The sequence below is a fragment of the Sminthopsis crassicaudata genome, chromosome 2 (assembly GCF_048593235.1).
Source record: "Sminthopsis crassicaudata isolate SCR6 chromosome 2, ASM4859323v1, whole genome shotgun sequence".
NCBI classification, from domain to species: Eukaryota; Metazoa; Chordata; class Mammalia; order Dasyuromorphia; family Dasyuridae; genus Sminthopsis; species Sminthopsis crassicaudata.
The window spans coordinates 170,340,142-170,353,136 of NC_133618.1; positions in this window are offsets into that span (position 1 = coordinate 170,340,142).

The window sequence follows — 12,995 nt, forward strand, 5'->3', positions numbered from 1 at the left end:
CTTCTCAAACAAGATACACCTCCACCTTCCAACTCTGTGTATTTTCACTGGCTTTACTGCCCCTTCCCACCTTGGAAGGATCTCCTCATTTCTGCTCTACAGCTTCCCCAGCTTCCTTCAAATCTCAACTAAAATTCTACCAGCTGCATGAAGCCTCATCTGGTTTATTCCTTTATCTCCGTGTCTTCCCTCTGAGATTACTTCTAATTTTTTGTTGTTGTTCAAGGGCAGCAAGGTGGTGCAATGAATGGAGTGCCAGGTGCAGAGTCAGGCTCATCTCCCTGAATTCAAATTTGTTTTCAGATACTAACTGTGTGATCCTGGGTAAGTCACTTAACCCTGCTTGCCTCAGTTTCCTCATCTGTAAAATAAGCTGGAGAAGGAAAGAGGAAACCACTCCAGTATCTTTACCAAGAAAATCTCAAATGGGGTCAAAACTGAACATTAAAATTTAAATTTTGTAACAGTACAAATAGTATTTCCTTTTGCATCTGTATACCCAGCACTCAGAACACAGTCAACCCTCTAATAATTTTTATTTATTCATTCATAGAAGTATACCCCTTTAAAACTATTCCATGTCCACCTCCTACTCCATGGTGCTTCTAACACATTAGCAATAAACCCACCAGTCTCTCTCTTTATACAGGGGCATATTTATGCTCCATAGAACACAGAACAGAATTGCAAGCTTTTTAAGGGTCATTTAGTCCAGTCCCTTAATTTTACACATGAAAAAACGGATGGGGGGGGCACTGTATTGGGTTGGGAAGGTAGGAAAGAACATTTTATTTCAATAAAATTGGATTCTATCATAATCTTATATATTTTATTTTATATTTATATTATATTTTATTTATAAAATATGTTTATATTTTTACTTATAAATATGTATTTGTATTTATATTTAATTTTATGTATATTTTATAAAATAAATTTATAATTTATTTTAATATATTATATATATTTAATATTTTATTTATTTTATATATTTACATATTTTATTTTATGTACTTAAATTTTTTTTCTGAGTTTCAAGAAAACCAAGGAAATCATTTAGTCCCCTGCACCGCAAACATAGTAGGATTACCTATATAAACTGTGTTTTTTACAGCACTCCCACATCAGACGATATTTAGGCAGGGAATATACTTGTATAGATTGCCACAGGGAGTCGCACCCATTGGAGAAGTTTTCTATGCGGACGGATAGCGGTTCCACAATCGCGGTCAACTCCTCTCTCCTTTCCTCGGGAATCTCGGCCTAGGACCGGGAGTAATAAAGCTCTGAGTTCAAGTGCAGCCTCAGTTTTCAAGTCCCCAGGGTGTTACTAGGACCACATTTGATCCAACTGGTCCTATGTCAAATACGGTAATAAAGCCCAGTATACAGTAGTTGCTTACTAAATACTTGCGTTTCCCTTCCCTAGTTTTCCGGCCGCCTCCAAGAGACTAGCTCTAATTCCCGAATTAGCGCCGCCGGAGCTAAATGCGCGCTAGGGAAAGAGCGTCTTTGACAAGTGTAAGAACGCTCTGGAGCACAGGGCCAGGTTAGGAGTGAGACCTAGCCCGAGGACAGCATGATGCACAAAGCAGAAACTTCTTACCTAAGAAACCGTGCAGACCGGGGGGAGAGGGGGAGGGGGAGGGCAGCTGTGACTTTTTTCCCTCTCCCATTCATTTAGCACTCGGCTGTGAAAGCCTAAACTAGAGAAACGCCGGACGCTCCGCCGAGCTTCGGAGGAACTCGGAGACCCGTGTTGGAGCCGCGCGAGCCGGCTCCCGGGTCGAGGAAGCCGCGTCTGGCCTCGATCTCAGGTGACCTCCACTGACCTCCGAAACTTTTGCCAGAGCTTAACACAGCGACGGAAAGTGAAACCTCCCAGAGCTGTATAGAGAACTGTGCCCCAAAATAAAATGGGCGTCAAGCATACTCCTAAAGGGCGGTCCTTTAGTTTATCGCCGTTGCCCATACTAAACATGGAAGCCGAAGCAACTGGTCCTATGTCAAACCAAAACAAAGATGGTAACAAGTGCGCTTCCCAGGCTTCCGGTGGGAAGCGCGAGCACTTAGGTCACGTGGTTCCTCACGGGCCATTCTGGAGCTAGCTGCGGGCAATGACCCTCTTAAAGGCAATTTTAAATGTCCGGATGTTCTATGAAATCTTCTGAAAGGAGAGAAAACGAAAGAGTGCGGAATTTAAAATATCCTAAGTCACAAACTGCTGGGAAATAAAGGTGGTGGCCCTATAAAATTACTAAATATACTTTTTTTTTTTTTTTGCTGAGGCTGGGGTTAAGTGACTTTGCCCAGGGTCACACAGCTAGGAAGTGGTAAGTGTCTGAGATCAGATTTGAACTCAGGTCCTCCTGACTTCAGGGCTGGTGCTCTATCCACTGCACCACCTAGCTGCCCCTAAACACGCTTTTTTTTTTTTTTTTTTTTTTTTTTTGTTTTTGTTTTTGTTTTGTTTTGTTTTGTTTAATGGAGCATTACTAGCGGGGAGAAAAAAATGTTATGATAATATTGCCTAAGTGGTAGGGAAAAGACAACAGCCCCCAAACATAAGAGGCATGAAGCCAAAGGCACCGATTTATTAGTTTTTCAGTCCTTCTATAATGAGGAAGAAACTGAGCAAGATAGAGATTAGAGAGTATTTAATACTGGAATCAAATGAATCCATGTTTGGTTCCAGGGCTGAATGAGACTATGGTCTCCAAGAATCCAGCCAACAATCAAGAATTCTCAATGACACTTGGCTCAGACTTAGAGGGTAAACTGAGGCAGGGGCGGAGTCAGGGTACCGAGAGCGGGTGGGGTGAGCCTCTGGAGAGGGGATGACATAATCAGGGGAGGCACCCCGGACCTGGGAGAGGCATCTTGATAAGACGGTACCAGACTTTCCGATAGCTGAGGATGGGGAGAGGCATTCTGATATTCTAAAACAAGGTCTTTTATCCTTATCAAGTGTTCTGATAAAGAGGGAGGGGAGGCTTTGCCGAACAGAGAAGCTGGGAAACCGGGGCAGGACTGAGTCAGGATAATTAGGGAAACTGAGTCAGGACAATAAAAGAGAACTGGCATAACATTCCATGAAACCCCAAGTGATGGGAGCAGGAATTTATTCCCTCCTCCAGAAACCATCCCGGTTAAACTGGATAGATGAAGCCCTTTCTGTCCACACTTTGAGGGGATTTCTACCTCAATTTCCATTGCTCCAGATTTCCGAGGAAGCAGAGGGCATTGAAGAATAGCTCCAGAATTTCTGAACCAATGGTTGGAAATACATATATGTTTGTGTGACACATGTTTGCAGAAGGTGTGTATATATTTTTATAAGTGAAGAATATATATGTATTTGCCGAAGGTGCATACACACATATGTATATATAGCTTCAAAAAAAGGGCAAAATGGTTCAGAGATTGGAATAGTTTGCCATGGCCTCTTCAGCTCATTTTACATGGCCTCCAGCTCATTTTACAGATTAAAAACTGAGGCAAACAGTGTCACACAGGGTAACACAACTAGTAGTGTCTGGGGTGAGATTTGAACTCATGAAGATGATTTCCTAGCTGCCCACACATCTGTATATATGTATATATGAATATAGATAGTACATATCTATATCTTAAGTCCTACCTTCTTCTGCAAAATGCCTTGTCCTATCACCTGTTTGTATCTTCCCTTCTAGGATTGTCTTCCATCCACTCTGCATATATCAGCTGGTCACAAGACTAAAAAATTCAGGTCTTGAATTCACTTGAAGCCTATTAACATCTAGCAGAATGTATAATGCTTATTGACACAGGTACACATATACGCATATAGTTACGCATGCAATGTGTATTTGTGCCAATGTATGTTCCTCCCTCCCTAAATGCCTTCTCTATTAGCATATGAGATCTTAAGGGTAAGTGACCGTTTCATCATTTTCTATATCCCTAATGACAAGCACAGAGTACTTACAAACACAGTAAGTACTTAATACATGCTAGTTCAATGACTCTTTTGCCTAGTGTGAACAGTCTGAGAACACTCGGGTATAGTTCTCGCGACAATTTTTGGCATCTTAATCTGATTTATCCAGATCTTTTCATTCTGGGATTCCTGATTTCCCCACTTTTTTCATTTAAAAAGAATTTTTTTGAAAGGATCCGTGAGAATATAATCCAGTTCATGGATTCCCATTCTCCTTCAGCTTTCCTCAGGTCAGGATACCGGACGCAGAACTGCTAGGCGATTTTTGAGGGGCACCTGGATAAAACCCGGAGACTGGCCATAATCCCCTTCAGGACCGGAAGGCAAGGGGGCGGGGCCATCACCCGGGAACGGGCGCATGCCCAGTCGTTGGCGTCTCTCACCTGCTGCGGACGTTGGAAGGCGGGCTTCCTTCTTGGCCCGGTCTCGGAGTAGCGGCCTCCGAAGACGGAGCGGCGGTTAGGCAGGTGAGAGAGAGCGAGCGAAAGAGAGAAAAAAAGCACCCATACGGGGCCTGGAGCTGGCCAGAGAAGTATCTCTGAGGGATTAGGATCGACTCCGGGGATTCCTTGGCACAGGCTCCCAGTTCCTTGCTGAGACTGAAGGATGCCGGGAGGGGGAGGGGCGGAGCAGCAGACTCCCAGGAAGGCCCGACAACGTCCCCAACTAGGATGACCCTTCCTTGTGTGTCCTTTAACTGGCCTGGGCTGCCGAGACTGGTACACTGTGCAGCTGGTGCTGTACTGTTTGCTTTGGGAGTTAACAAACATTTAAGAAAATTCTTATAGCTTTTAATTACAGTTGCTTTCTGTCTAGAAGGAATCTTCCAAGGTTAAATGATTTGTCTAAGGTCACATGGAAAGTGTTAGAAGCGGGATTTGAACTCGGGTCTTTTTGGCTTCCGGGTACTGCCAGCTTATTGGTTTGGGAGTGCTGCCCATTGCCTGGTTTTGGGAGATCGTACTCAAAACTTGAAGCTGTACATAAAACTTGTGTCAAAACATGAATTGGGCCCTGCATTCCTGTGTCTGCCACTGATTTTCCGGATCATTTCTGCCAAGGAACTCTCGGTCCCAAAACTTTTGATATATAAAAGACTGAAGGGAAACTAAACTAGAGAGTTTTTTTTTTTTTATTCAACACATTTATTGTGCTCGCTTGCAAGGAGTCATGTAGAAAATTCAGAGATTTTCCCCTCCCCCTCAAAAAAGCAGATAAATAATATAGTGAACTCTGCAGTTGCAGTTAATTTTCATTCTCTATATACAGACATTTTACTTTATAAAGACATCATGTTTAGGAGAGCAAACTAACTCTACTCTAGGAATTTACATTGTAGTTCACTATTTGTGAGTCCAAGGATGTCGATATTTTGTTTTTCCTTGGCTTTAAAATTGATCATTCTTGTAGGGCTGTTTGTACGACCTATATGGCTAATTTTTCTCAAACCATTTTGTGTCTTTTGAAGCTATTTAATTAGTTTGGTTGTAAACCAGGAGAATCAAAACAAGAGAATAACTTAATTAGTTCATTAAGAATCTTAAAGTAATATAATTTCATAACAGTGAGAGATACATTTGGAGGCCACAAAAGACCCATAATGCAATTACTAAAGAATTTATTTTTCAGATTGTGTCTTGTTTTTAAGGGTCCTAGAAAAAGCTATTGCTATTGCTAATTATGTTTTAGACTCCAAAACACATGTTATGACTGGAGTTGTGAAGAAGAGAAGAATGAAATAGGAGAAACATTAATTTGAAAATTAATATTTTAATTTTTAATCAAAACATTTGGGTAAAAGTTTTTTCCCCTGCATTTCAAATTTAATGGAAATTGTCAACCCACTAAATGCAATCCACACAAACAAGTCTATTTAATTTTTTTTTATTCACATTTAATCAAAATACCAAGTGATGATAGCTATTTTGTAAAGACAAATGTTTTCATAATTATACAGTATTAGAACTTGAAGGGCTCTTCACTTGAGTTTAATCCCTTTGGTTTACAGATAAAGAAACTTGAGACCCAGAGCAGTAATAGGTACCTTTTTTTGAGGGGGAAGAAGGAGAAGGTATAATCAAATACTGGGAATATTGAATGCTAACAGTTCAGGTGTTAGTAGACAGTATAAAAGACCTGTTAAAAAGGAAAGTTCTAAGTATATTCATAGGATTACTTTTATATTTGTGATGAGTGGACATAATTTGGAAATGTTCAGAGCAGCCTTTATTTTTTCATACTAGGATTCTAATATTAAATTAATCATAACCCAAGCTCAAGCTTCAAATAACTGCTTTATTACTATATATATATATATATATATATATATATATATATATATATATATATATATATATATATATATATATATATATATATATAAAATACATTCTTCTTTCTTTGTTGCCTTTCAGGAATCTTTTTTGACTGAAGATTATAGATATCTTATTCTTTCATCTTGACATATCCAACTTGAAGTTCAGTGACCCCGCCAATCTTCTGTAAACAAGGTATGTGACTAAAGAAGACATTGTACCTATTAATCTTTTATTCTTCAAATGTCAAAATTCCCTGCCCTAGATAAGGGACTTACATCGCTTATACAGTGTTCTTTTAGTCCCAGCAACAATTCCTACCATTTACTTTAAGATTATAAATAATATCTTAGATTGTTTTGGAATTCTCAAAACAAAAATAATACACCATAGTTTTGTATATCTCAGCTTCTTAAGCTGTGGTTTGTTTATTTGTTTGGCATTGGAATTGCTATATTTAACCACTTAGTCTTAAGGATTTTTCTGCTTAGGGTTTTCTGATTTGTTTCCTGGGGGTGTGATCTAGTGATTCTTTCTATCTACACTTTTTGTTAAAGAAGTACCTGGTCATTATTGTATTATTTATTGCATTATCTTGTTCAAGTGTTTTGACTTGTGTTCTGGGACACCTATAGTCCTTAAGTTGCTCTATATATCCTGTCTATGAGATCACAATGTTTTAGTGCCTTTGGTGCTATCTATCCCAAGGAAATCATAAATTGGGGGGGGGGGGGGAAGGGGGGAAGAGCCCGTGGGCAACAATGTTTGTATTAGCTCTTTGTGGTGGTAAAGAATTGGAAAATGAGTAGATGCTTATCAATTGGGGAATGGCTGAATAAGTTGTGATATATGAATGTAATGGAATATTACTGCTCTGTACAAGATGAATAAAACTTTCTAAAAAGTTCTGGAAAGTTTTACAGGAACTGATGCTGAGTGAAACAAGCAAAATTGGGAATATATTGTACACAGTTAACAGCAAGATTGTGCCATTATTAATTATGAAACTCTTGGATCATTTTAGCAATTCAGTGATCCTAGACAGTCCCAATAAACTTTGCATAGAAAATGCCATCTGTATCTAGAAAAAAAAAAAAAGAGATTGAATGAAAATCAACATGTTAATATTTTTCTGCTTTTTTTCCTTCTGTCATGGGTTCTTCCTTTCGTTTTGATTTTTCTTTCCCAACATGATTCATAGATATGTATATTTAAAAAATTAATTTACATGTAAAAAAATAAATTACCTACCTGGAGGGGATAAGATGACTATCTTTTTACTTGTTAAAAAAAAATGAATTTAACAATGTTTTTTACTTCTCTTATTCCAGATTGACCTACATTTCTAGTTCCTTGTTTCTTTGTGAGATTTGCCTTGAATTCAAGTGTTTCTAGTCTGCTGATTATTTGCTGATCTAGTTTGCAGTTCATTCATTCTGCTTTCATGTATCCTATTTCTGCTTTTGAAGCATTTGGAAACATCCTGCTGTGGTTCTGTGATCTTTTCAGAATTCACAAGATCCTCTGCTTCATCAAGTACTGATTAATGTTTCTTTTGTCTTGTAATATTTGTTCAGAAGTATCTTCATTTTAGATGATCTGGAAAACATCTTCCCTTCTATTATTGTGTCCTCTGCTTATTTTCTTGTGCTCAAAAAGTTTTAATGGAGTTTTCTTTTTTCTTAGATCTTCCATAATTTCAGGTTTTTTTCCCCTATGAATTACCTTATTGCTCACTTTCTGTCTTTTTTTTTAAATGATAGATCCCCTAAGGGCTGGACCTCAAAATTGTTCAAGATGCATCATGTGTTTGGGAATTCACTTTTCTTAAGTCTCAGTCTCTATCCCAAATGGCTTCTGGAAGAGCATATTTGACCTTAGTTTGATTCTTTTCATCAGGCCTGTTGAACCCCTTTTCCCCTCAAATACACTCTTGCCATTCTGCCCAAGTTCCTTCTGTTTTTCCCTGCATCAGAAGTGCTGCCTTTGTCAAAGAAAACTTCCTGTTTTCCTCTACCTCATGAGAGAGATATCATGCATAGGCTGAGGGCTTGGGGGAGAAATTTGAGGTCAGTTGTTTGTAACTTCAGAATGATGGAGTGAGGTACTGAAGTGAGTGTAGGAGGTAAGAGGGTATCTGTCAACAACAATAGCATGCATCAGCAAAATAATTGCCAAATGATTTCCAGAACATAAGTCTGGGAGGATCCTGTTGTACAGCACTGTTAGAATGTGAGATTTGGTAGAAAATGGGGTTCTGAATAAATGTGTTATAGATTAGGGATTCAGGAAAAGCCTTTTTAACTGTAAAGTCTATGGTAGAAGTAATATAATTATCACATTTTATGCATGTATGTATATTTATAGAACAAATAAAAATAGCATTAAAGAGAACCAGAATAGAAAAAGCCTGATTAAATATAGGTAGGTATATGTACACACATTATATAAAAACACATGTATATCCTAGGGGGAAATATATATATGTATATTGTATATATACATGTATGTTGTGTATATATACATATATGTTCATTTTTATGGCCATATATGTTTATATTTTCCAGAGGTTTAAGAGGCTCTGTGAATTAGAGAAAATGGATAGTCATCTTATCGTAACCCAAAGTCTTTTAAGCTGCTTTTAAATGCCTTGATATGTTTTACTAAGTAAAGAGACAGTTTTGTTTGGCCTTTGTGGACTATGAATAGTGTATAAAATTGCACTTGAAGTAATTTCATAGCAATTAAGAACTTTTTTACTAGTGTTTGTTTGAGTCCCCAAGTAGTCTTCACATTATTCCAAATATAGCAGATTAAGCTGCTTTAGAGGTCACAGCCACAGATGATGATTGGAAAAAGAAGTAATCTAGGAAATAAATGGAAAAAAGGGATTTCCATAGTCATGGCTGTCTTTTAGAGAGTAATTGTGATTTATGCGCCCCTTTGTAATGTTTTCTTCTAACAGACATCATATTACAAAACATAACTCTAAAAGGTGGAATCAAATGATTGAAATGAGAGAAAAATAACAGAGTGAGTGAACCAAACAGGCTAGAGAAAATTAAAATTAGTTCAGTTATATTACTTAACCAAGTATCAGCAGGACAGAAGACACAGGATTTGAGGTCATAGAACTACTGGTAAACCATAAATTAAATAGACCCACTGATTTTGGCTTAAAAATAATGGGACTCATTTGTAGATCACCATTAGCTAATCCCTTATTTGTCAGAGATAAAAGAGGATCAGGTGAAAAGGGAAGCCCATGTCAGATGTCAGTCCCTGATTTTGTTAAGCTTTTGTCTATAGTTTCCAGTGAAGGCAATGATACCTGAGTGTTCTTTTATCATCTGCCTAAGCATTTTTATGACTAAAAATTATTTTTAAATATCTTTTATTTCATTAAATATTTCCAAAATACATATGAAAAAGTCAAAAAAATTTTGAGTTCTAATTTCCCTCCTCCTTCCTGCCCCTTTTTCACTCTTTGAAAAGGCAAGCAATAAATTAGTGGTTTTCTGTGTGAAGTCATACAAAATATTTCCTTATTAGTCATGTTTCAAAAGAAAATGCACATTAAGAAAAAGCAAGACAAATAAAGTATTCTTCAATATGTAGCAAGTATTCATTAGTTTTCTTTGAAAATAGAAAGCATTTTTTTTTTTTTTTTTTTTTTAAATCATGGCTCCTTTGGAATTCTCTTGGATTATTGTCTTCATCCTAGCTAAGTCTTTCACAACTGAATTGATGGTCATTTCCTTAATTTCCAGTTTTCTGCCACTACAGAAAGTGCTGCTATAAATATCAAAATGTTTATACAAATAGGTCCTTTTTCCCCTTTTTTTGATCAGTGAAAAACAGTATTCAGTCTTTTGACTCTAGATAAATTTAATGGGAAAAACCTTGCCTTAAAAGCTGAAGGATTAAGATTCTAATCACAGTTCAACTGTCAACTGGTTGACATTATTTTCCTGAATACAGACCAAACCCAAATTCTGCAAAAATGAAGTAACAATTGACATGGGTCAGGGAGGAATAAGGTAATAATAAGTAGGAGGTGTTCACCTAGTTTTGAAGATTGTGAAATTAATAAAGTATTTTGAATACAAAATAAAAGACAATTTGGCCAACTTTAATTTAGGCATACCTGGTGATTTATTTGTAATCTCTCAATCCCTCCAGCAAATTCTGTAACCATAATTTGCTATGTTGTTTCTGATCTGAATTAGAATACCCTGTATAACACTTTTTTGAGCCTTTCATAACTTGTCTAGGAAAATGGGTATGTCATTTCTTTAAGTCTTTGCAATTAAAACATGAAATACATGTGAAAAAGTGTATTAAAAGTTAAGTAATTAAATAATAATAGTTTGTCGTCTTTTTTTGTCTGAGGCAATTGGGGTTAAATGACTTGCCCAGGTCACACAGCTAGGAGGTATTAAGTATCTGAAACCAGGTTTGAACTCAGGTCCTCTGACTTCAGAGCTGGTGCTCTATCCACTACATCACCTAGCTGCAGCAAATATGAATAGTTTTTTTTAAAGTGATTACTACTTAACAAAAATGGCAATTTGTTCCTACCTTATTGGCTAAAATAAAGATCATTATAATTCTCTTAACCCTGAGTAAACTCCATAAGGTTGTTAAGAAGATTAAATGACATATGTAGAGATTGCCTTTGAAAATATAAAATACCAAGAAAATAGATTCAGCTGTCATCCAAAGGACATTAGAGATATCTAGAAAGTAATTATCTGTTCTCTCATCCCAACTGTTTAAGAAGTAAGTCAAAGATGATTGGAATATATAAGTTATTGAATAAATATTATAATAATCAAAATAAAATACATACTTTATGAAATAGGAAATTTTATAGTTCACTGGTACATGGCAAATAGTGAACAGAAGCACTTCCCTGAATCACGGTATTTCAAAATAAAGTAGTGGAAAGTTATTATTGAGAATTCTTAGACAGTCTCTTCTTTTGTTCTCCAAGAAGAATTGTAATTTCAATTTCCATTCAATTCCATTTATTTCATATAAAGTGCTTCTCAGTTAAGAAATTGCCATGTAGATCTATTGCACGTTATTATTACATTTTAAATATTATTATTCCATTATGAATTTTAAAACTTTTTCCACAATACTTTGTCTCTTTAAAAAAATTTTTTTAATTAACTACAAAATAGTAATTTCAGAAATAAACATAATTTTCTTTTTTCTTTTTTCTTTTTTTTTTTTTTTTTTTTCAAGTTTTCCTTCAAGAGAAGTGTGATGTTTTCCAAGCAGAAGATGACAGATACTAAGGTAGAGCAGGTTGGAAAAGTTGGATGGAAGAAAGACCGAATTTTAAAAGTTAGGTTACTACTTGAAACATGCTATAACTTGCCTAGATTTAGATGAGTTGAAGATACATAATATATTAGATAGTTGATAGTGTTGCCTAAAGTATTGAAGTTGGACATAAGGAATGGTGGTAATCATTAGCAATATCAGATCTTTTGTAGACAAAAGTGTTACAGTTATTTAGAAAACACAAGAATCTATATGGAATAATTTGCCTTTGTTAAGTTGTCCATGACCTCACTCTCCATTTACTTAGCTAATACAGAGAGAGTACCTCTCTTACTCTACCTGCATTATTATTACTCTCATAGTTCATGTGTTAGAGCAAAATGAATATAGTCTCTAGCTTATCTCACCGGTGAAACTAGAAACTGTCAGTTGGTGTAAAACAAAGAATTGTTAAAAGATAATGCACAAAGCATATTAAATACCATTGGAACTATTTGGCTAAATAGTTAAATTTTGCAACAGTAATTGCAAGAGTGGAATTTGGACCTTATAGAAGATGGTTCTGAATTCTCACAAATAATGTTTAAACATTTGCTAAAATCTTAAGCACATCTCTAGTATGTGTTGCAGAAGAAATAGGGAATGATTAAAAACTACTAGGGACACTGCTAATACAATTAAACTTTAGAAGAAAAGAGACAACTTGGTAATCTCTAACCTTTTCTAACAATAATGCCAACAAAATAAAAGATTTTTTTCTAATGTAGAAACACTCAACTATTGTTTGAACCAAAACATCAGCTTTTTTTTTTTTTTTTTTCCAATAGTGAATATTAGTAAAAATTAAGCTTGAGGTAGATTGCTGCTCATCTACTACTTAGTCAATGAACCATTGAAATGTTAGGATTTTCAGAATCTGAACAAAACTTTTTTTTTTTTTTTTTTTTAAAGAAATGCAAAGCCAATTTTTTTTTTTTTATTTACAAGATATATGCATAGGTAATTTTTCAGCATTGACAATTGCAAAACCTTTTGTTCCAACTTTTCCCCTCCTTCCCCCAGATGGCAGGTTGACCAATACATGTTAAATATGTTAAAGTATAAGTTAAATACAATATATGTATACATGTCCAAACAGTTATTTTGCAAAGCCAGATTTTTAAAGATCATTAAGACCAGTGATTCTCAGTATAGTCTGAGGAAGGACACTGAGAGACCCTTTCAAGGTGTCTGCAAAGTCAAAACTATTTAATTAATATTAAGACATTTTCATTTTTAAATGATAACTATTGATAAAACAAAAGAGGCTCTTTGGAAATTCCTCAGTAATTTTTAAGATTGTAAAAGGGCCTTAAGACCAGTTCTAAATCACAACATTTGAGAACTGCTAAACTATTCTTGCTGTT